The following is a 26,020-nucleotide window of genomic DNA, read 5'->3' on the forward strand; positions in this document are numbered from 1 at the left end:
TTTTTTTTTTTTTTGGCGGGGCAATGAGGGTTAAGTGACTTGCCCAAGGTCACTCAGCTAGTAAGTGTGTAAAGTGTCTGAGGCTGGATTTGAACTCAGGTCCTCCTGAATCCAGGGCCAGTGCTCTATCCACTGTGCCACTGAGCTGCCCTGGGTACATACATTCTTGAGAGAGATTACTCAGCTATTATTTACTGGCTTCTGCATTTTTGTGAATAATAATAATTACTGATACTTAGATATCAACTTAAAGTTTACAAAGTACTCTAGGCATACATCTGATTAAAGCCTCACAACAACCTTGTGAGGCAGGTACTATAGATTTTATCTCTGTTACAGATGCAAAAACTGATGCTCAGGGAGATAAGTGACTTGCCCAGGGTACTATAGCTAGGAAATATCTCAAGGAGGATTTTAAATGAGGTTTTCCTGACTGCATGTCCATCCCTTTATCCACTAAATATCATGTTAAATACATGATCCTATGTAAATTGGATAAGACTCATGAAACTTTCCGTGAAATTTATGCCACAAGTTGTCCCTATATTTGGTTCTGGGAGGTTAGTCGATAGTTTTAGGAAATTCAAAGTCAAAAGGTCATGTGATTAATGTTTCTCTGAAAAACTGAGTGGATGATTCGGTGCACACCAGTAATTATTGTAGTGGGAAGACAATCTAAAGCACATGCTCTATGGCTAATGTGTCAGCTGTCTGCACATAATCCCTCTATCCCAGCTCCTAGTAGATTGCCCTACACCTTTTGAAGGCTCAATGAATGTTTAATGATAAGAGTGAAGATTAAAATGATGAATACCTTGTCTCAAATTTCCTAGACTAGGGTAAAGTCTTTCAGCAACAAATAGTATGGCTTATTCATGTAGCAGCCTGGTTTTAAAGAATCTACTAAAGTTGAACTTTTAAAAAATCAACTCAACATGTATGGATTAAAATATCACTTAACCTTCAAAGAAAAAAAAACTTTAGAGAAACCAGGCACTTTTTTATAAAACCAAACACACGTGTACTCTTACCTTGGGGAGGAACTGAGATGCAAGGGCCCAAACCCCTTTGCTGATGTAGACCTATCCACATTGTCTCTCTCATTATATATGTTATCAATAAAAAGCTGTCTCCATCTTTTAGCTATCCCTGATCTCCAGTGATCAGCTGTTAACGTGTTGCTACCTTGATGTACTTACAATAAACTCTTATTAATTTTCGAGAATAAAAATAAAAACCAAGACACACTATCAAGATTCAGTACAAAAATGCTTAGCTCTTTTGCTTTTGTTGTTGTTGTTGTTGTAGGCAACTTGTGTTAAGTGACTTCCCCAGGGTCACACAGCTAGTAAATGTCTGAGGTAAGATTTGAACTCAGGTCCTCCTGACTCCAGGCTAGTTCTCTATTCACTGCACCACCTAGCTGCCCCAGAAAATTTTGCTTTTGTATTGAAATGATTTTTAAAAATTTTACCTATTAATAAGTTGTTAACTCAAGATAACAAAGTAGACAGGCATCAAAGTGTGGTAAATAAAGGATTAGCTTCAGAGTCAGGAAGACCTGGGTTTGAGTATGGCCTATGCCACTTTTTTTTTTGCAGGGCAATGGGGGTTAAGTGACTTGCCCAGGATCACACAGCTAGTAAGTGTCAGGTGTCTGAGGCCGGATTTGAACTCAGGTACTCCTGAATCCAGGGCCGGTGCTCTATCTACTGCACCACCTAGCCGTCCGCTATGCCACATTTTGACTGTGAGATGCAAGCAAGTCACAACCTCTCAGTATCAGCTAACTGTCTGAGAGTATAAGTTGTAGAGCAGTTGCCCATTTGTCTTGGTTGAGGTACTTTTCTCTCCAGGAGTTCCTTATACCTTGGAAATTATAGGTCCAGACAAAAACATGAGACAGAGCTTTCACTAGGAATTCTTGAACCTGGGTAAGATTCACTTGATAATCTTTCCCCCTTTCCCTCCTGTTGATTTATGTCACTCTACTATTCTCCCTTATTTTTATTCACCTCTTCACTCCCTGATCTGCAGTTGATTAGTCTGTGAAAGTGTCTCTCTCTTCCTATATTTTTTTCAAGGGTCTAGCTCTTCTTTTACCCTTCAGTCAATTTTAACTAGTGGTTTGGTCTCTTCCCCCCTTTTCATCTCCTCCTTCTTCCTTCCCTCCCTCCTTTCCTTTCCCCTCTCCCTCCTCCCCTCTCCTCCCTTTCCTTCTCCCCTCCCCTCCTCTCTCCCTCCCATTCATCCAGTGAGTTCAGCAAATTTAAAGGTCTGCAAGTATACCTTAGGATGGAAATATTGAGATTTTGATTAAGCACTTACTCTATCTTCCTCAGTTCAAGACTTCCTTTTAAGTGAAGCTTCCTTTTCTGTGAACAGTTAGTGGGATGCTTTGAGTTCTCTTGAGAAAGGCTCCATTTAAAACTAAAGTGTGTTTTGAGTTATTAATAACAATTGAATTTTAGGTTGCTTCCACACACCTAGAAAGCCTTTCCTTCCTCATTATTCAGTTCTGACTCATCATAACCCTATTTGGGGTTTTCTTGGCAAAGATACTGGAGATGGTTTGCCATTTCCTTCTCCAGCTCATTTTACAGGTGAAGAAACAGTGACTTGCCCAGGGTCACACAGCTAGGGTAGTGTGTTTTCTTTTTACAAAACAATAGGGTCTCATCCAGTGCTTCTGCACTGTAAGTGTCTGAGGTCAGCTTTTAACTCATGTCTTCCTGACTCCAGGCCCAATTATCTATCCATCTCTCCTCCCAGGCCATTTTGATCCCTCTCTTCCCTGTGTTCCTATTACAACTCGGGTCCGTAATACAACACTTAGCATTTAATTATTCTCCACTACTTCCCAGTAGGTGGGCAGGTAAAGGAGGGTAAGAGAATAAACATTTATATAGCGCCTACTTTGTGCCAGTCACTTTGTCGAGCTCTTAACCACATTTGATCCTCGTAGACAACCCGGAGAGGTAAGTGTTATTATATCCACTTTACAGATGAAGAAACTGAGGCGAACAGAGGTTGTTACTTGCCAAAATGTATCAAAAGCTGGACCTAAACTCAAGTTTTCCTGGCTTGGAAGCCAAGTCCATTTACTAAGCCAGGCTGCTTCACATCAAACTGTAATGCAGAGAACTTACTGGGTAGAATTCCCCTAGCCTAGAAGGGCACTATATTAAAAGTTTTACACGTTAGCTATTTATCTTCATAAAAACCCAGTGAGCTAGATAAATGTAAATTTTATTGCCTAGTTTTCCCAAGAAGCAAACTGAAACTCAGGTTACGTGACTTGCCGGAGATCACAGAAGTCTTTCAAGTTCTGGGTTTAGTGGAAGAGCTTGGTTTGAACCTGGCTGAGTTGTGGGATCTTGGGCAAGTCACTCGACCAGAGCTTGAGTTTGCTTCTTTGTAAAATGGGGGTAATAAAATTTGCACTACTTGGCTTGCAAGGTAAAGATAAACTGTAAAGTTAAACTAATAATGTGTGAAGAAGCTCTTTATATGTACTGCTGGTGGAGTCCATTCCTGGTTACAGCGGAGGGTGTGAGGTAGCAGTGACCATTTAATGGTCAGCAATGGATTCTTACTCCTTCACTTCGTGGATGTAGAAGGCAAATTTCCAGGTTCTGAACTTGCCTCTCTTTGGGGGAGGAGAGGGGTGGGGAGAGTGGGGAAAAAATCAAACTGCAAGCCTAGTCAGAGAGAAAAGGTCACAGGAAAGTTTGGAGACTAAGGGGTGGTAAAAGGCTAAGTCCAGTGCGGGTCATGGGGCTCAGCGCAGCTTCAGGGATAACTGAGCCAAGCTGAACTAATTGCTCGTCTCTCACGCTGAAGATCTATATGGTCCCACCTTCCACGGAAGGAGCTATACCGGCTGCAGCCATTCTTTCTTTTCAGTTCTTTCCGAGTCGAAGCGTCCGGGGACTGGGAGAAGAGGAAGAGGAGGAGGAGGAGGAGGTGAGGGGGGGTAAGGTTAGCAGAGTGGCATTGTTGAGCTGGGGCAGCGCGCGCAGGCGCACTGGAGGGCAGTCGGTGGCCGACTTCGCAGTTACAAAGGGTGAAGTTTCGAGGCGAGCGGGAGCTAAGCAGCCGGCGGAGCAGGCAGCCCCGGGCAGGCTGCGCTGTCTCTCGGGATCCCCCGAGCAGGGCCGGTCGGAAGGAAGGAGGAGTGCTCTCCGCACAGGACGCTTGTCTTTATTCTTGCCTCTCTTCGTTTTCCTCACTGCCTTCTCCGTCTGGAGAGGATCCCTCTCGGGTCCCGGGTTTGAATCCTGGCGCTTTAGAATCCCTGGCAAACTCCGCCCCTTTCTCCCCCCGCCCTCTTTCCCCACGGTCCCGGGGCTGCCCCGGCAGCAGGAGGAGCATCCGTGCGCCCGGGCTCCGCGCGGCTGCAGGTTGAGAAGAGCAGCGAAAGGTGAGTGAGCGCAGGGGCGGCGGGGCGGCGGGGCCGCGGGGCAGCGGCTCCCCGGGGCGGAGCGGGACTGCGCGCGCTGACGCACACTGGCACCTGGTCCCAGGAAAAGCCAGCCCTGGGGCCACAGGCAAACTTTACGCCCGGCTTGAGGAAGGGAAAGCGGGCACCCTAAGTCCCCTGGCTCACCCTGCTGGCCCCTCAAGGAGGAAGCAGCGCCTGCCCCAGCGGGGAGCAGGGGCAGCCGCTCCCGCATCTGGACACTGCCCTGGCGTCTTAGGGCCCCTGCTCTCGGGTCACGCCGGGGACCCCAGGGTTCTCGCGCTGCGGGGCTCTCCTCCCTCCCCGCTGCAGACGGGACTGCCGGGAGGTAGCGGTCAGCCGGCGGGGAGGCGGCGCGCCGCCGACTGCAGCCTGCTCAGCCTTTGGCCGGGGGGGGGGGGCGGCGGGGGGGAGAGGGAGGACGGGACGGGGAAGAGCCCAAAGGGCACGAGACGATGGCCATAGGGAGAAGGGGCTTCTTCCAGTGCGGTTCTAGAGGCTCCCCCCCCCCACCCCGTTCCTTTCTCCTGGGGGAAGAAGGGCCGCTTTGCTATCTGCATGCCTGTTTGGACCCTCGGGCTGCAGGTTGTCTCGAATTCCCCTTCAGCTGACTTTGCTCCAGCCCTGCGAGGAGGGTTAGACAAGGGAGCTGGGGAGGGAAATGACATTCCCTCCTTCCCTTCCTCCTTTGCCTCCTCCCTTTCAACTCGTGTCAGGATTCCAGGCCAGAAGGGGTGAAGACTCCTTTTGTTTATGGCATATCAGGTTCTGTTGGGGTGAGACTGGAGAGGCTTTGCCTTTGGGGATAATAGTTAATAAAAAACCCCAACTTCTGGATTCCTGCTTCCCAACCTAGCCCAGGAAAGCCAAACTTTGCCCACACTCATTTTCCCATTGTGATTTATAACTTATCTGCCCGTTTCTCTTGGAACTTTGTTAGTAAACTCTCCTTGGGTGCTTTATATCAGCCAGCTCTGCTGACCCTGGGATCACTTAGTGAGAAGGGCTTGGATGAGTCACTGTGTTTTCTTTTGTTTGTTTGTTTTGCGGGGGCAATGGGGGTTAAGTGACTTGCCCAGGGTCACACAGCTAGTAAGTGTCAAGTGTCTGAGGTCGAATTTGAACTCAGGTACTCCTGAATCCAGGGCCGGTACTTTATCCAGTGCGCCACCTAGCCGCCCCCACTGTGTTTTCTTTTTACAAAAAATAGGGCCTCATCCAGTGCTTCTGCACTGTAAGGCGCTTGTTCATCTTCGCTTATTAATTAATAAGTAGGGCAGGGTGGTCTGGCCGACTGAGCCCTGCTGGCTCGGAATGGAGAGCTTTGCTATACTCTTTTATAAAGCGGCAGTTCCTACTACCAAATTGGTCCTCTTTCCCAATTTGTGATAGATTGGGCAATTATGAATTTAAGAATTAAATGACACTGTTCTACAATTTGTCCCTCCTTAAGACCAAACCTCTTCTCCAGTTGCAAGTCCAATATAGTATAATATATTGTATAATATGAACAATATATTACATTGGGAATCTTTTCACATAAATCTATGATGTTAAGTTTGGACTGAGAAAGACATCTGTCAGACCTGTTCAGGAAATGAGGGAGAATGTGATAATACTTTGATTCAGAAAATCTGGATTCAAATCTGAGTTTGTGTCCTGGATCTGACTTACCTTTGTTATCCTTACATAGGTTGCTTAACTTCTCAAACTTTCGGTTTCCTCATCTATAAAATAGGAATAATGCTTGTATAGTCTAAAGAACACTTACTGGGACTGCAGTTGGAAGACCTGAGTTCAAATCTTGTCTCTGATTATTAATGAAGTGACCTTGGGCAAGTCATTTAACCACTGTTGGGTTCCAGTTTTTCCATATGTTGTACAGTAAGCTGGAGGAGAAAAATGGCATGGTGAGTTGAAAAAAAAAATTCTGTGGGGACTGTGCTACTAAATTTCTTTGGTGGGAGGAGAAGCAGCCTGGAAGGAATAATTTTCCCCTCCTAAAGATATGTAAATTAGGAATGCATTTTATCCCCCTCAGGGGATGAGTGTGCACTGTGATTTCTGCCTGCAGCACTACTGTCCCACCTAGCCTATAAATTACTTAAGTTGAGGTTACAGCTCTCCAAAAGTGAGTCCAAAGGTGTTTTTTTTTGTTGTTTTTTTTTTGAGAGGGGTGGAAAATAACAGCAGAACTAAATATAAGGTGTGTCTTTTTGTCATTGTTCAAAAGAAAACCACAGGCAAATAGTTGCCAGAATCAATACTCCCAAACTTAAATCTTTTGATTGATTATTTTAGGAGCAGCCAGATTTTCATCATCAGTGGTGGTATTGTTAATTTTTTAATAGACATTCCTGCTTTGTCAGGAAAGTGATGGATATGAGAGCATTAGGATTTGATGTGGTCAGGGAAATCTTTCTTGGAGCTAGGGAGAATGTATGGGACTTGGTTTGGTTTGAGCTGAGGAGATTAAGGATAGAGAATACAGGAGGTAGATAAAGGTAGACATTATAGGGGTAGCTGTTTTAGTGATTGGAAAGCTGGATTTGGGAATCAAGAAGCCAGGTCAAACCCTGCCTCAGACACTTGCTAGTTCTGTGACTTTGGACAGGTCACTTTACCCATCTTGGCCTTAGTTTCTTAATTGATAAAATAAGGATAGCATTTCCTCATTTTAATGATTGACTTGAACCTATTCCAATTGAGAAAGTACAGATCACAACCTCAGAGTTGTAAGGTACTCCAAAAGACATCTCATTCAACTGAAACAGTGTACAAGATGAATGGTCTTCCATAGTGTACAAGATGAATGGTCTTCCACTCTTTGCTTGAGACCTTTCTAGGGGCAGCTGGGTGGCTCGGTGGATAGAGCATTGACCCTGAAGTTGGGAGGACTTGATCAAGTTCAAATCTTATTTCAGACATTTTGTAAGTGTGCAACTCAAACATTCAGGGCTATCTTCAGTCGTCCCAGATCTCTGTGGAAGAGAGAGTGAGGTTGGTGACTTTGCATAGCCCTCCCTCACTTAAATCTAATTCGCTGCAAGTGATGACATCCCTCTGAGGTCATGGTCCTCTTTGAGAAGGAAGGACAAAAAACAACAACAACAACAGACCTTTCTAGTGACTTGAGAACCTGTTACCCACCACAGCATGCCATTTTAGTTTTTAATATTGCTAAATAGTAAGAAGTTTTCCCTTAAATCAGCCCCCAAATTTTCCTTTTTGCAATTTTCACTCATTTCATAGACTGCAGCCCTTTAAAAGACTTAAAGACCCTTACCATTTGTTGCACCTACATTTCTTGGCTAAACATCTCCACTTCCTTCAAGAGATCCTCATATGACATGGTGCTCCTTCACCTGGTTGCCCTTTTGGGAATGCTTTTCAGCTTTCTAAAGTATGATCCTCAGAATGGAAAACAATATCATGATAGATAGGAATGAAGCTGGGCAGAGTATATATATATATATATATATATATATATATATATATATATATATATATATATATATATACATATATATATATACATATACATATACATATACATATATATATATATATATATATATATATATATATATATATATATATATATATATATATAAAATAGATAGATAGATAGTCTGGATATTATTGTTTCTCTTGAGGAAGCTAGTGAATAGAACACTGGGCCTGAAGTCAGGAAGACCTGATAGTTCAAATCTGGCCTTAGACACTTATTAGTTGTGTGACCCTAGGCAAGTCACTGAATCTTTATCTGCCTCAGTTTTCTCAACTGTAATAAAAGGATGATACTGCTATATAAGATTCTTGACTCATTGACCTTGCAGCCCACTAAAAGGCCTAGGCCATTTCCCCAAAAACTGCTGCCTCTTTCTTGACCAGGCCAAACAGAAAGCTATCAGCACCTAAAGAGTGATTTCTGGAGCCCAAATGTGAGACTTTACATTTGTCCCAATTAAATTTCACATTAGCATATTCTAGCCCAGTGTTCTAGGCTGTCACTATCTTTTTAGATCCTTACTGTTTGCTCCACAGTGTTAGAGCTAATAGCTAGTGTTAGGATATATGGGATTCCTAATAGCTAGTGTTAGGATAGATATGATTTGTAGTAGTTTTATTCTTAGGTATCACAGTTATTTAATGGGATGTTGCACTGTGCCCTACCTATCACCACCTTCCTCCCCCCCTTCCCCCCAACACTCTAATAAGGAATTAAAATCTCACTTTTAAAATGTAAATGTTTAAAATCCTACTCATCAAAAAGAGTGAAAAGGTTACATGAAAGTAGAATTTTAGGCATACTTGGTAACTAATATTCTTTTATTTGGGTGGGCAATTTAGCAAAAAAAAAAAAGTGCAGTGCTGCCTTTCAAAAAAAATTGTATTGATGTTTTTCATTTTACATTACAAACATTTACAGATTACCCTCTGCTCCTTTGAGGTCTCTTGGAAAAAGTAAAACAGTTAAGTGAAACTATCAGAACAGTGACCACATCCGAAAGTGCATTCAACATAGTGCATTGGTACCACTCCCACCTCTCTATTAAAAAAAAAATAATCGAAATCCTTTTTCTTTCTCTCCCACTCTTATCCCATAAAAAAAAGAGAGAAAAGAAAATTCCTTATAAAAATATACATAGTCAAGCAAAACAAATTCCCCTATTGGGGACAGAAATATCTCTTGTTCTATACTCTTAATCTGTCACCTTTGTCAGGAGGTAGATAGTATGTTTCAAGTCTTTCAAAATTGTTTCTATAATATTGGTGTTATAGTATAAATTGTTCTGATTCTGCTAATTGCATTTCGAATCAGTTCATATAAGTCTTTCCATGTCTCTGATATCAATTTGTTTCTTGAAGAACAAAATAACACTCTACCACAGTCATGTACTATAACTTAGCCAACCATTCCTAAGTTAATGGGCATCCTGTTAGTTTCCAATTTTGTGTCATAACAATGTTTTCTACTTTCTTTGATAACTTTGGGTTTTAGCCTATAGCTTGGTCAAAAGGCATGTATTGTTGAGTAAGTTCTTGTGTATAATTCCAAATTGCTTTCCCAAATAGTTGAATCTGTTCAAAGGTCCACCAATAGTATATCAACGTGCCTGTTTTCCCAGAGCTCTTTGAGTATTTATCATTATTTTTTTAGTCATTTTTGCCATTCTGAAGAGTGTGAGATGGAATCTCAGAATTGCTTTAATTTACATTTCCCTAGTTAGTAGCATTTTTTCCATATGACTATATGTAGCCTTTTCCCTTGAGAACTGCCTGTTTATATTAAATAATTTATCAATTTGGAAATGGCTCTTATCTTTTTTTTTTTTATAAATATCAATCAGTTCCAATCTTGGAAATGAGACCTTTATCAGAGAAACTTGTTGGAAAGATTTCCCCCCCAGTTAATTGTTTACTTTTTTTTTTTTTTTGCGGGGCAGTGGGGGTTAAGTGACTTGCCCAGGGTCACAAAGCTAGTAAATGTCAAGTGTCTGAGGCCGGATTTGAACTCAGGTACTCCTGAATCCTGGGCTGTGCTTTATCCACTGCACCACCTAGCCGCCCCAATTGTTTACCTTTTAATGTCAGCTTTATTAGATTTGTTTATATAAAAACAAATTTAACTTTTCCATTTAATGGGTTAAATGTTCTCCTAAATTATCCATTTATTTTCTGTGATCCTTTCTATCCCTTGTTTAGTCTCCTTTTCTCCTCTACATAGATCTGATAAGTAATTTTTCCATGTTTCTCTAATTTGTTTATGATGTAACCTTTTAAATATCTAGATTACATATCCAGTTGAGTTTATCTTGGTGTTAATTGTTTATCCAAATCTAATTTATTTTACATTTCTGTCCAGGTTTCCCATCAGCCTTTGCCAAATAGTGAGTCTTTATGCTAGTAGCTGAGGTAGTTGCATGTACTGAATACTTAAGTAGTAGATACATTTGATTCTGTGTTGTATTGCTAATCTGCTCCACTCATCAAACTTTGTGTACCAAATTGTTTTGAGAATTATTGCTTTCTAGAATAGTTCTAGGTCTTCTAGGTCTCTCCTTTTATTCTATTTTCTTTTCATTGTTTCTTTTAAGATTCTTGACCTTTTTTTGCCTCCATATGAATTTTGTTACTTTTTTTTCTCATTCCAGAAAATAATCCTTTGGTAGCTTGATTGGTATAGCATCGAATAACTAAATTAATTTAGATAGCATTGTTATTTTTATTTTATTGACTTGCCCTACCTATGAGCAATTAGTTTTTCAAATATTTAGGTTTATCTTTATTTCTGTAAATATGGTTTGTTATTGTTTGTATAGCTCTTGTGTTTATTATGGAAGGTAGACTCCCAAGTATTTTAAGTATTATTTTAAGTATTTTAAATGGAATTTTTCTATCTCTTTGTGCTGGATTTTATTGGGCTTATTTTATATCTTGCATGTTTGCCAAAACTGTTAATTGTTTTAATTAATATTTTTAGTTCACCCTTTAGGATTAAGAACACTATCATATCATCTGTAAAAAGTGACAGTTGTTTCTTCTTTACCTGTGCTTATTCCTTCAGTTTTTTTCTTATTTTGGAACTTAGAGCCAGCATTTCTAGTACTATGTCAAGTAGAAGTGGTAACAATGGACATCTTTGTTTCGCCCCTGATTTTATTGGAAATGATTCTAGTTATATATAATTACATTGCATATATGTTACATATTTATACATTTCTATACACCTATATATTAATTATATATAGTAGCTTTTGCCACACATGTATTTTATCATTTTAAGGATATTTTATTCGTATTTTGTAGTGTTTTAAATAGAAATAGGTACTATAATTTGTCAAGTTTTTTTTTCTGCATCTATTGATATAAAAATTATTTTTGTTCTTTTATTATTGATATGTTTAATCAAGTTTATAGTTTTCCTAACACTAAACCAACTCTGCATTGCTGGTATAAATCTTACTTGGTCACAGTACATAATCTTTGTGCCCCAGAAAATTTTGCTTGCTAATGTTTTATGTAAAATTTTTACATAAATCTTCACTAGGAAAATCAACCTGTAATTTTCTTTTTCTGTTTTGTCTCTTCCTGGTTTATGTATCAAGACTACTTGTCATAAAGGAAATTTAGTAAGATCCTTTCTTTTGCTCTCTTTAAAAACAGTTTTTTGTAGTATTAGAATTAATTATTCTTCAAATATTTCATAGAATTCACTTGTGAATCCATGTGGCCTTTGAGTTTTTCTTTGAAAGTTGACTTCTGTGTTCACTTTCTGAAACTGGGTTTTAAAAAATCATCTTTCTTGTTCCGATAATTTTTAATTTTTTTATTTTTGGTGAGGCAGTCGGGGTTAAGTGACTTGCCCATGGTCACACAGCTAGTAAGTGTCAAGTGTCTGAGGTTGGATTTGAACTCAGGTCCTCCTGAATCCAGGGCCAGTGCTCTATCCACTGCACCACCTAGCTGCCCCTCCGACAATTTGAGTATAAGAATTTTCTTTTTTCCTTTTTGATACTGGTAATTTGGTTTTCCTCTTTTTAAATTAGCTAATGGCTCATATTTTGTTGCCTTTTTCAAGAAAACATCTCTTAGCTTTATTATTCAGTAGTTTTTTGTTTAATTTTGTTAACCCCTTCTTTGATTTTCAAGATTTCTCTTTTGGTGTTTAATTGGGTTTTAAGAAATTTGTTTATTATCTAATATTTTTAGTTGCATTCCCAATTTGTTAATCTGTTCTTTTAAAAAAAAATACAAGTCTTTAGAGATATAAAAAATTCCCTAAAATCTGTTTCGGCTGCATACCCCAAATTTTTGTATTGTTATTGTTATTATATTTCATAAAATTATCTATCAATTCTATGATTTGTTCTTTGACTCCCCAATTCTTTAGGATTAAATTATTTAGTCTCCAATTTTTAAAAATACTTTTTCAGGAAATAAAACTCATCTTTTATTTATTGTGTTATGGTCAGTAAAGGATGTATAGAATATTTCTGCTTCTCTGCATTTACTTACCCATGTTTATTCCAGGTGCTATGTTTTCTTTCTTTTCTCCTTGAACCTTGATTTCACTATCCCTCTCCAAGATTAGGGCTTGTTCTGTTTTTGAATAATCCCTCTTTTCCCTCCTTCCCTTTCTTATCTATATCCTTGTTGAGTTAACTGTATTTCTACACCAAACTATATGTGTTTTTATGTCTTAAACTATGATTGGATTTTGTAAAGGTGCAATGTACAACTGAGAAATATGTATACTCCTTTCTGTTTCTATTCAATAATTGCCAGAAGTTTATCCTCGTCTAATTTTTTAAACTTCTTTTCAGGTATATAAACTTCTTGCTTGTTTTTTTGGTAAGCCTTATCTATAGCTGATAAGAGTAAATTAAGGTCTCCCACTATTATAGTTTTACTGTCTATTTCTCCTAGTAACTAATTTAGTTCAACTGTGCCATTTAGTGAATATATAGTAAATATAGTCAATTCATTGTTACTTTTCTGCAGAATGTAGTTTCCCTCTTAATCTTTTCTTTTTGGCAGGGCAGTTGGGGTTAAGTGACTTGCCCAGGGTCACACAGCTAGTAAGTGTTAAGTGTCTGAGGCCACATTTGAACTCTGGTCCTCCTGAATCTCTGACCCAACATTATTTTAGGATTCTGAAAGAATTCTTTTTAACCTACCCCTCAACCCCCTAATTAAAATGTAAACAGATCATCCTTAAAAGGGCCCTTCTGATTTTATACTTATATTTACCTTTTTAAAAAAAAAGATACAAATATTTGCTAATCAACTAGACAATCAGTGGATAATACAAATGGTACATGGGTATATCCTGCCTCTGAGATATTAAACTTATAAATAGAACAGCGGAGAGAGTGCTGGATTTGGAGTTAAGAAAACCTGAGGTGGAGCTTGTTTCCTCATCTTTAGGATGGTTGTTGTGAGAATTAAGTATTGCTATGAATGTGTATGTGTGTTTTATTTCTGCAAATTTTAAAGGTAAATATAAGTGTCTTATTAAATAAATAAAAGGAAGGCTTCTAGCTTTACATAGACATTCTTAGGTCTATATATGTGTGGAGATAGTGATGAAATTGCTGTGGATTTTTGTTTTGTTTTGTTTTATTTTTTTGTTTGTTTTGTTTTTGTTTTTGCAGGGCAATGAGGATTAAGTGACTTGCCCAGGGTCACACAGCTAGTTAAGTGTCAAGTGTCTGAGGCTGGGTTTGAACTCAGGTCCTCCTGAATCCAAGGCCAGTGCTTTATCCACTGCGCCACCTAGCTGCCCTGTTTTATTTTTTTAAGTAACCAAGTCTTTTTCCAGTGTAAGCAATGGAGTATAGTGAAAGGAATCCTGGACTTTAGGAGCTCTCAGATGTTGAATCCTGCCTCAGACAATTATGGGATTTGATCCTCACTTTCCTCATCTATAGATTAAAAATAATGATACCTATTAATAACTATTTTATGATTATTGTGAGATTTAAATGAACAGCATATTAAAGCAGTTGGTGAACCTTAAAGTGCTATGTAAAGGCAAAGGCAAGGTATTACTATCATTATCACTACTACCACCACCACCACCACCACCACCACCACTACTACCAGGGGTGGGATCAGACAAGGAATAAAAAGATGATAGGTGCTTGCCTTCAAGAAGTTTACCTTCTTTTTAGGGGTGAGAAATTCAGTATTACTGATAAGTACCAGAAAATGTATAATAACCATCTTCCACAGCAGGTTTACTCTCAGTCATCTCCTTATACTCTCAAAGTTTAAATGTGTACTAATCCTCTGGTTTCTTCCCTGCTCCCTTCAAACATGCCCAACTCTACCCTACTGTTAAAAAACATTTCACCTTGACCCAGCAGTCCTCTCTGGCTACAGTCCTAGATCTTCCTCCATTTCTCAACCAAACTGAAAAAGGCTGTAGCTGCCTAGACCTACTTCCTCTTCTCTCACTCCTCCCAGTTTTTTGAAATGAGAATTCTGACTTGATCATTCAGCTGAAATACTCCTGCCAACATTACCAGTCATCTTTTAATTGACAGATTTCATTATCTTTTCATAGCTCTCATTCTTCTGGGCCTCTCTGCTGCATTTGACAGCTCTTGACCACCACACCACTGTCATCCTGAATACTCTCCAGTCTTCACATCATTCTTTACTGCTTGTTCTTATTCAGTTTGTGATCTCATGAACCATGCCAGTACTGTCCATGGGATTTTCTTGGGTGATTTGCCATTTCCTTCTCCAGTGGATTAAGGCAAACAGGTTAAGTGATTTGCCCAGAGTCACACAACTAGTGAGTTTGAGGCTGGATTCAAAGTCCTGTCTTTCTGATTTCAGGCCCAATGCTCTAGCCATTGAACCACTTAGCTTCCCCACATGCTTTCTTTGAGATAGTGCTTAAACCCTAACTTGTAGATGAAAAATTTCTCAAGCTCTTCAATCCTTAATCCCTAACTACCTGCTATTTATTTTGTATTTATTCTTTGTATACTTATACTGTATATATTTATATTTACCTCAAATTTATTCAAATATAAGTTCTTTGAAGGTAGGGACTGTATTTCACTTTTGTTTCTCTCTACTGCCTAGTAGAGTCCTTGGTTTAAAGCTTGTTGATTGATTGTGGACAGGAATTGAGAAGAAGAACTTATTCTGCTGGGGTGTTTAAGGAAGCTTTCAGAAAACTGGTTGGATTCACTTGGGCTTTGAAAAATGGGGGAAAGATTTTAATAGGTTGTAGGATCATAGTTTTAGAGATGGAAAGGACCTCAGAAGCCATCTAGTGCCAACTTCCTCATTTTACAGGTGAAGAAACCGAGTCACAGGGAAGTTAAGTGACTTGCCCAAGGTTCCATAGGTAGTAAATGATAGAAATGGGATTTGAACTTCAGTCCTCTGACTATAAATCCAGGACCCTTTCCACTCTCATCACCAAGTGGAGAGGGCAGATAGGGAAAATCGATGAGCAAAAACATATTAAAATGTCAGCTGAGGGGCAGCTAGGTTGCGCAGTGGATAGAGCACCGGCTCTGGAATCTGGAGTACCTGAGTTCAAATCCGACCTCAGACACTTAACACTTACTAGCTGTGTGACCTTGGGCAAGTCACTTAACCCCAATTGCCTCACTAAAAAAAAAAAATGTCAGCTGAAAGGAAATCTTTATTGAGTTCATCTAGTCCAGTTCCTTTATTTTACAGATGAGGAAACCAAGGTTTAGAGGGGTTGACTTTCCTAAGGTCATGTAGCTATTAAAAGAAAAGTGGTAGGAATTTTGACAAGATATATTAGGGAACAATGAGCAGGCAAATCTGTTGTTCAGTTGTGTCCTACTCTTCATGGCCCCATTTGGGGTTTTCTTGGCAAACATGCCGGAGTGGTTTGTCATTTCCTTCTCCAGCTCATTTTACAGATGAGGAACTGAGGCAAACAGGGTTAAGTGACTTGCTCAGAGTCACATATAATAAGTGCCCCAGGCCAGATTTGAACTCTGGAAGATGAGTCTGAGTTCAGGCTTGGTGCTCTTTCCATTGTGCCAGCTAGCTTGAGGTGGTTCATAGAGTAAATTGAAATTTAAATCCATTGTATCGTAACTGAAAATACTGGCATTGGTAGAATCTCCTTTTGTGGGCCAAGTTGCTGCCCCTGATGCCCAGCAGAAATAGACCCTGGGGATAGTGGTTAGGTGAGGAGTGTGGAGGGGTGGAGTAGTGCATGGGAACACACATAGCCAGGAGGACCCTGGTTGAAACAGTTATTGGGATCAGCATCTTAGTAACTGGGATTTCCAAACCTTGTATTTAGAGCACTTGGACCATGAACTCAGCACATTCTACTATTGCAGTGATACTCACACTGAGGAAGCTCTATTATTGAATGGTCCTGGACAAGTCTTTTGAGTCTCTGTGCCTCAGTTGTAAAGTGAGGATACTTACAGGCACATGTAATATGCACATATGATATATGTATATCTAACATATCCTAATTGGAATCTGTAAAATCTATAAAATGAGGGAATTAGATTAGATCTCCAAGGACCTTTTCAGCTCTAAATCTGTGATTCTAATTCACAAGAAGAATAGCACCCTGAATTCCCCAGATAAAAATTAGGTAGATTCAAGGTGGTATGATGATTTCTTTCTTGCAAGTCATCTCTAGTAATTCAGTTTTTATACTTGCCAGAATTGTAACCAACAGAGGAGAACAATTATTTCCCCAGCGAGTGTGTGCATGTGTGTGTATGTGTGTTGGGGGGGACTAACCCTCCTGTGCCTTATGGTCCCCTAGTAGTTTCACTTCCTCCCTCATTATTGTGACACCCTTCTCTTGGGCTCCACTTCTCCCCAACTCCAGGCTAGGTGGAAGGGGCATTCACTTTTGGACTGTTCTTTGTTGCTGTTGAGAAATCAGCACTCAGAACTTCTAGTTGTCCCTCATGCCTGGAGTGTTCTGCCTCCTCACCTCTGCCTCAGTTTCCCTGGTTGACTTTAAGGCTCAGCTCAAATCCAGCCTTCTCCAGGAAACCTTTCTTCATCTTTCCACCTTACCTGAGATGACATTCCATCTAGTCTGTGTGATTCTTGTATGCACATGGTTATTTGCCGAGGACCTTCTATCTGCTCTGTATGTATCTTGTATATACAGGGTTATTTTCATGTTGTCCATGCAAGTTCCTTGAAGGCAGGGACAATTGCTTGCCTCTCTTTGTATGACTAGTGCTTAGCACTAGTCAGTCATACAAAGAGAGGCAAGCTCCTGATAAATATGCTCAGCAGGTACTTAGGTTAATGACTTCGAAGTGACATCCTTTCCCGACTTGGGCCAGAATACTACAGTGCCAGGCCTCCTGTTCTTTAATGGGTTGTGAACCTATTGTTTTTTGAAGTCATTAGGAATGGTTGTGGGGACAGTGGCATTGTTCAGTATGAAGTGGCTCTGGTAGTGAGACTCTCATTAACCACTTGCAGCATCAGAAATGTGCATGTTGTTTGTGAATGGGAGTGTGTGCTCTAAGTGGTAACGCAGCCCAAGGCTTGTCTTCCCTCCCTTGGCTTTTAAACTTGGACATCTATTTACCTTTTCCTTCTCTACCTATTGCATATAAATAATGGATGGAGAAAATTTTCTCTTAGCAAGAACCTTGTAACAGACATATGGCTTGGTTGTTGGCTTGTTGTGTTGTGTTTTGTTTTGTCCTTACTCAGAAAATCTGTCCAAAATGGGCAGCAGTTTATACTTTTTTTTCATTACAGAAGCAATCAGTTAATTGGGAGCAGCTACACATTTCCTATGGTGTCAGCACCTTTAGCAGTCTTATAACTGAGGAGATTGGTGTGTGTTTTTTAACTCATTTAGCTAATGGATTTGAATAATGCAGCTCAGTTTTAACCATCAGAAAACTATTTTCTTTAATGAAGAATCATGTTTTTGTTGGTCTTCCTATTTTACATGACCTTCATTTCCAAATATATCTTTTCCCGTTCCCTACCAATTTTGCTATTCTTTATAATAAAGATTTAAAGAGAAAAAGAAAAGGAAAAAAAAAAGTTTATCAAAGTTAAACAACATGTCAGTTCCAATCCTGATTATGCTACTTACTACCTATGTGACTTTGGGGAGGTCCTTTAGTCTCTGTGCCTCAGTTTCCTCATCTGTCAAATGTAGGTTGGACTAGATCACCTTTAAAGTCCCTTCCAGGGGGCAGCTAGGTGGCACAGTGGATAAAACACCAGCCCTGGATTCAGGAGGACCTGAGTTCAAATATGGCCTCAGACACTTGACACTTACTAGCTGTATGACCCTGGGCAAGTCACTTAACCCTCATTGCCCTGCCCCCAAAATTAAAAAAAATTACAAAATAAAGTCCCTTCCAACTTTCTAACTATGACTCATATCTGAAAGTATATGCAATATTTTTTCTCACTTTTTCGGGGTCAAACTTTTTAATTATCATTAGAGTGTTCTGGGTTGTTTTTTTGTTTGTTTGTTTGTTTTTTAGTGAGGCAATTGGGGTTAAGTGACTTGCCCAGGGTCACACAGCTAGTAAGTGTTAAGTGTCTGAGGCCGGATTTGAACTCAGGTCCTCCTGACTCCAGGGCCGGTGCTCTATCCACTTTTCCACCTAGCTGCCCCTTCTGGGTTGTTTTTGCTTTTTGTTTTTTTGGTTATCACTGTTCCTTCCAGTTGCATTGTTGTTGTCATCATAGTGTATATATTATTTTTCTTCTTTCTCCACTTCAGACTAGGGAAGTTCCCAGGCTTCTCTGAATTCTTCAGCTTCTTAATTTCTTAGAGCACAGTAACATTCCATTACATTCATGTACTACAATTTGTTTAATTAGTCCCCAGGCAGTGGACATCTTCTTTGCTGCACCAAAAAGTGATGTTTTAAATATTTTGCTGTTTTTCTTTGTCCTTGACCTCCTTGGTGTGTTTGCTTAGTAGTGACATTTCTGGCTCAAAAGGTATGGACATTTTAATCACTTTCTTAGCTTAATAGCAAATTACTCTCCAGAATGGTTGGACCACAGCTCCACTAACAATATATCTGTGAGCTAGTCTCTCTGCAGCCCCTCCAACCGGGACTAATTTTCACCTTTTGTCATTCTGACCAATTTGCTGGATATGAAATGAAATTTTAGGTTGTTTTTTTAAAAATCATATCTCTTATTAGTGGTTTGGAGCAATCTTTAATTTTTAGTTCTTTTGAGAACTGTTTGTTTATATCTTTTGACCACTGATAACAGCACTTGTTTTGGCAGCTAGGTGACTCAGGGGGATAGAGCACTGGGCTTGGAATCAGGAAGGCTCATGTTCATGAGTTCAAATCCAGCCTCAGACACTTACTAGCTGTGCCACCCTGGGCAAGTCACTTAACCCTGCTTGTTTCATTTTCCTCATCAGTAAAATGAGCCAGAGAAGGAAATGGCAAACCACTCCAGTATCTTTGCCAAGAAAACCCCAAATGGAGTCACAAAGAGTTGGACATAACTGAAACAACTGAACAACAAAGTGCTTGTTGACTTGACTTTGACCACTCATCTATCTAAAGAAGAATTTCATCACAGATGTCCACCTTAGTTCTTATCCTCACCCTTTCCTCTATCAAAAGTTGATAAGTAACTGACAACCATGACCTTTTCCTTAGAGGAGTGTAGTGTCCCACACTTTGTGGGCAGGGGGTCTGTGAGAACATTTCAAAATGTTAGAGCTATTTTGCCTTCTAAATATTTGTCTACAATTTCCTCATTTGGGGTACCACTGATGACATTGTCCTTTTTTTTTTAACACTATCGGGACACCATGTTTACTTTGTGCCTAGCACAGTACCTGGCATATATTAGGGGTTTCTAACTGACATTTTGTTGATTGATTATAGATCACTTCATCCCCATTGGTAAAATTTCATGAATTGCTGTGATCAACTTTTTGTTGAAGCTCCCTTTAGGGGCTCCTCTTAAGTGCCACATAGGTTTTTCAAGGGATATTTCCTGATTCTTTTAGTTTAGTTGTGTTCTCAATCGATCTGAATTTCTATTGCATTTATCCAGGATATTTCCTTGTCTGTGAATGTGTTGCACCCCTTCAGTGGACTGTCAGCTTCTATGCTCAGGTTTTGCCTCACATTTTTATTTGTGCCCGGCACTTAATCACTTAACCAGGCTGGTCCTAGCATGGCTTTCCAAGGGGAATTATATGGGCTCATACTATTTCCAGTTTGCTGATATGTTTGATCTAAAGTATACAAGGGTCACCTCAGCATTTGAGAGAGCAGAATGAAATCTCAGCTTTGGAGCTGAAAGGGGCTCATGAGCCCATCTACTTCAACATCTTTACTTTACAGCTGAGGTCACTGAGACCCCCCAAAATTATTTGACATGACCATGGTCACATAGGTATAGGAAGTGTCAGGACCAGGATTTAAACCCAAGTCTACTGATTCAAAATCCAGCCTTCTTTCCACTGTACTATGGTGCTCGGCCCTTCAATGTGTCAAAAATACGACGGGGAGAGGTAGGTGGTGCAATGGATAAAGCACTGGCCTTGGATTCAGGAGGACATGAGTTCAAATCCAGCCTCAGACACTTGACACCAGCTGTGTGACCTTGGGCAAGTCATTTAACCCTCATTGCCCCACAAACACACACACACACACACACACACGCACGCACGCACACAGCAAAAAAAAAAATTACTTAGGAGGCCACCCTTCTTTATCAGGAAAATAGGATTAACTTCCTCCTACATTTCCTTGACCCTCATTTCAAATTTTCTTTTCATTCCCCCAGGTCTCTTAAGCCAGAATCTATGAGCGCTATCAAGCACTATCAAGTTCCCTATTTAAAAATTATCTGGGGAAACGCTGACAGTATTTATTGAACAAAGGAAAAGTTCTTGTTATTCATTCGAGGTTTTTGTTTTGCTTGTTTTTTTTAGTGAGGCAATTGGGGTTAAGTGACTTGCCCAGGGTCACACAGCTAGTAAGTGTTAAGTGTCTGAGGCTGGATTTGAACTCAGGTCCTCCTGACTCCAGGGCCGGTGCTCTATCCACTGTGCCACCTAGCTGCCCCTTTGTTGTTTTTTTTTTGATACATGGACAGGCTGGGAGTCAGGAAGACTCATATTCCTGAGTTCAAATCTAACCTCAGGTCCTTATTAGATCTATGATCCTGAGCAAGTCATTTAACTTTGCCTCCGATTCGTCATCTGTAAAATGATCTGGAGAAGGAAATGGCAAGGTACTCTGGTATCTTTGCCAAGAAAATGCCAAATGGGGTCACAACGTGTCTGAGACAACTGAAAAAAATGACTGAACTGAACCACTTTGTTTTTGTTTGTTTGTTTTTGGTGAGGCAATTGGGGTTAAGTGACTTGCCCAGGGTCACACAGCTAGTAAGTGTTAAGTGTCTGAGGCCGGATTTGAACTCAGGTCCTCCTGACTCCAGGGCCGATGCTCTATCCACTTCGCCACCTAGCTGCCCCCACTTTGTTTTTTGATAAGATGGTTAGGAGGAGGAGGAAAGTAATAGTATGGTGATATCATCTTCTTCTGGCATCACTTTGACTTGTTCACTCCTTGACATCTGAAAACAATATGGAGGGGCAGTTAGGTGGCCCAATGGATAGATTTCATTTGAGTCACGGAGAACAGAGTTCAGACTCTTTGGACTTGGAGATCTCTGAGGTGCCTTCTACTTCTGAGATTGTTTGATTCTGTGATTTCCCTTCCTCACTATGTGTGCTGAGTCTTTTGTCACTTGTTTTTTGTTCCCACTCTTTCCCCAACAACTACCATCTACAAATAGCTGTTTAACGTCTCTCACGTGATAGGATTGTCCCTGCTAGGACATTTCTTTACTCTTTCCTACTACTCTGCTAATATCTTTCCCACCAAAGGGGGGAAATTGAACTCAGGATCCTAATTGTTGATCGTTATTGACAGGCATGAGAAATGTTCCTTTATTTTTTTTGACATGTGAAGTTTTATTACATACAAATACTACTACTACTTTTTTTTTTGGTCTTTATATAACTTCGTTTATATACAATGATTTAATTCATAACTGACAGTACTTGGTTTAGAAAAGAACTTTCTATTTGAGTTCTTAAAGGAAGTGAGAAGGTAGGGACAAGTGTGAAGAAATGGTTTAGATACAGACATTTAATGCTTTGTATTTTAAAGACTTTGGATCTGTGGTTTCATGATTATTGTGTACCCCTCTACCTGTGCAGATGGAAAACCTGGCCCTCTCTTCCCAATCTCTGCTATTCTTGTCCATGTCTTCTCATAAATCCTACATGGAAGAACCTTCTAACATTGGAGTTCTTCCTCTCTTCACTTTGATATTTGGGAAGAGGAGGTACCACTCTGGCTGTCCACCCCAGTCTTCTTCACCTCCCCCACTGGCTATCTTGCCTTCTTGTAGATGGATGAATCTCCCCACTGACTTGATGCTTGGTGAGACCTTGCCTGAACCTACCAGATCATCAGAAGTTCCAGCCATGCTGATTGATCACTTCCCTCCCTGCTCACTCTCTGGTCCACCTCTCCACCAGTTTCCTTACCCTCTCTCTCCCCACCCCTTTCTACCTCTTCCATTATGTGTTGTCTTCTCCCATTAGAATGTAAGCTTTTTGTGAATAGGAACTGTCTTGTTTTTGTATCCCCAGCATTTAGCATGGTGTCCTGGCACACAGTAAGTGCTTAATAAATGCTTCTGACTCTCTGTCTGCATGTCTCTAGCAAGTTATATAGGTATCAGTTGTCTCTTTTTCTTGTTTATGTGACTGTCCCATCCTTTTCACCTACATATGTTCAGGATTATGTCTTTTACTCCACTTCTTGGTCTGAGTCATCATTGGTAACATACTACAAGCCTGTTTTATTCTGCTTTTCCATCTTTGCTTTGAAAATTATCTTCAGTAATTTTATTTTATTTTTGTTAAATTTCCAAGCAAAGAGAAGGAAAAGTTTTATTTCTCTACTTTAACTATACTTTAACCTCACCAACTACTATTCAACAAAATAATTTATTGCTTGCTATGTCCAGAAGTAATTTTTAATAACAGGCAGAGCGGTACCTAGCAAATAAACGGGGACCTAATGTTCCGTAGTGGAAGTGATTCCACTGTGGGTACTAGGGTAGAGAGAACCCCAGAGACATGGAGAAAGCAATGCTGGGGCATTGACTCCAGCTGTTTTGGAGAAGGGGAGGGGGTAGGATAAATTGGGCAGGAGCTTGGGTACAAGGTTTGGAGGGAAAAGGCAAGAAATCCTTCATCATTAATAGAGAGACATATATTGAAAGGTCTACAATATATCAAGACAGTGCTAAACACGGGATACAAAGTTTAAAAAAAAAAAAAAGAGGAACAGTCCCAGGTAGTATAATGAATAGAGTGTTGAATTCTGCTGAGAGTCATAAAGAACCAAGTTCAACTTGCCTTAGATGCTTGGTAGCTGTGTGACCCTGGGCAAAAATCTAAGGCTCAGTTTTTCCTTATCTGTAAAATGAAGAAGTTGGATTTGATGGCTTCTAAGCTCCTGTCCATCTTGAATTTTATAATCCTGTGACTCTTTCTTGGAGCAATTTACATCTCTTCATGGAAACAACATGTCCATGTCTAAGTAGATATAAAGTAAATAGGAGGGAATAATGGGAAGCTCTCAGCAGCTTAGGGAACCCGGAAAGGCCTCATGGAATGGGGTCTTAAGCTGAGTTTTGAAGGAAAAAAGGGATTCTTAGGCAGAGGTCAGGAGGGAATGCATCCTATTCATGGGATTTGGCCTATACAGAGGCACAGAAATGAGAGACAGGATTTGTCTCCATCGAATGGCTTTCTATTTCAACCAATTATTATTGCTAATTGAATGCTAAATGTTTTGTTTTGTTTTTTTCCTTCTTCCTGAAGAAGCACAACTGCAGACTCTGACCTCTAAATTTCTGGACCTTAGGACAAAGCTCAGTTCTCTCCACCCTGGTTGATACTTTGCTAATAGCTGATATTTCCAAAGCACTTTTCTGACAGCCACTCAGTGAGGGAGGTAGTAAGTACTAAGTGGTATGGCCACTTTGTGAAAGCTGCTGACCTCTGTTAAGTGGGGCTCAGGGAACTTTCACATTGGACAGCCAGGAGGTCAGTCTTCTGGATGCAAGTTCCTGATGTTTATGCCTTGGAAAATATTTTTTTCCTTTTTGTTCGGGTTGTGGGAGAGGAATTCCGCTCATGAATAAACTGATTATCTGGCATGCATCCTGGTTTGTGGATTACAGTATTTCATTTGTTTGAAGACTAAAATTTCATGCACACAATTTTCCTCTTTCAACATTTCTAATTTGATCATTGAACTTAATGATGTTGCTGATCCCCATGATGTTCTGCACTGGGGGGATATTCCAGGTGTTTAAATTCATTGTTGAGCTAGGAGCTCACCTTCAGCAGCTGCAGAGATGTGATGAGAACTGAGAAGGAGGTTTAGTCCTCCTGGTGGTGTACTATTTCTATTGAAAGGGGAAAAAAATGGAACTTGTTTTAGGCCCTTTAAAAGGAAATGCAAACACCTACATTGGTAGCTCTTGCTACCTAAGTAAATTAAATGGATGATGTCACATCCTGAAGCTTGATTGAGAAAGGGCGTCAGTTTTTGTCTTGATTTTATTTTCTGTGACTCTAAATTGTGCTCCATGGTTTTTATTCCCTCCTTATTTTGGGAAAAAAAAGGGTGTGTAATAAATAAAGTCATATACTTTGAAAAATAAGATCACATACAACCCCAAATTCCATATTGTTTACAGTTTGTTTTTCAAAAGTCTTGTCTCTTTAAGCTGTAAACCTTTTTAGGGATACAATAGTAAATAATAACAAGCTTTGTACTATTGAGCTCTTACATTCCGTTTATCCCCCCCTCCCCCTCCCCCCATCTCCCTTTAATTATGAAAACAGCTCCTGTTCTCATGGAGCAGTACAGAAAGTTTCATAGAGAAGTGTATCCAGACCACGGAGTTGGAGCTGGAAAGACACTCTGGGAATCATTTCATCTAACCCTCTCCTCTTACAGATGAAGAAACTGAGGCCTGAGAAGTAAGATGACTTGCTTGGGGTCTTATAGATAGTAAGTTGCAGAGCTCATACTGGGACCCTTGACTCCAGATCTCCTGTATTTGCCAATGTACCTTGCTGCCTCCCTTGTAAAACAGAATATTAGGTGAAGTCTGACTACAGTGTTGTGGAAAACTGTAGTGGCCTCTGTATCAGGAGAGGTGGGTTAGACACTAGTCAGCTGTGTGATCCTGGGCAAATAGCTTAACTCCTGAGTTTCTGTTTTCTCATGTGTAAAATGGGGATAAATGTTTGTAGTATATAATTTAAGGGATGGTTATGAGGCTCAAATGAGAGAAAGTGCGTAGAGTATTTCTGTGTTAACTGCTGTGACTGTTTCCCCTTGTGAGGGGCTGTAAGAATATTGCTATAAAGATCTGGTTTTTGTTATTCAGTCATTTCAGCCATATCTGACTCATTGTGACTCTCTTTGGGGTTTTCTTGGCAAAGCTACTGGAGTGGTTTGAGATTTCCTTCTCCAGTTTATTTTACAGGTGAGGAAACTGAGGCAAACAGGGTGAAGCGACTTTGTCCAGGTCACAAATAGTAAGTGTCTGAGGCCAGATTTGAACTCAGGAAGATGAGTCTTCCTAACTCCTGGGTTGACACTTTATCCGCTGTGCTACTTAGCTTCCTATAAAGATCTTGTACACAGATTTTTTTTTTTAAAAGATCATAAAAACTTGAAGCTCAGGTAAAACTTGTCTCTATGACACAAAAGCCTGGTATTTTTTTCTTCAAACCTATAATTCTAAATCTAGTCAAGATAGGCATTTACTCACTATTATTAATAAGGCCTCCCAACAAGAAGGGACTGATTTCATGTCTGCCCAAATAATCCTGTGTAACAACCCTTTAATGCCAAATATGTCACATGAAATTTGTCAAATTATAAGTATAGTACACAGATGCTTTTTATTTTTTCCCCCTTCAGTCATTTGAAG

The 26,020-nt window shown here is 40.0% G+C and overlaps 1 protein-coding gene across 1 annotated transcript in view; it reads left to right on the forward strand.

Moving 5' to 3' along the window:
• Positions 1-4,138: 4,138 nt before the first annotated feature.
• KANK1 (KN motif and ankyrin repeat domains 1) overlaps positions 4,139-26,020 on the forward strand; it is a 253,017-nt gene continuing 231,135 nt past the window's right edge. Inside the window, exon 1 of the mRNA XM_043973658.1 lies at positions 4,139-4,423. The gene's annotated coding sequence lies outside the window, so the exon portion shown is untranslated. The remainder of the gene's footprint in view (positions 4,424-26,020) is intronic.

Source organism: Dromiciops gliroides, chromosome 1 (genome assembly GCF_019393635.1).
Source record: "Dromiciops gliroides isolate mDroGli1 chromosome 1, mDroGli1.pri, whole genome shotgun sequence".
NCBI classification, from domain to species: Eukaryota; Metazoa; Chordata; class Mammalia; order Microbiotheria; family Microbiotheriidae; genus Dromiciops; species Dromiciops gliroides.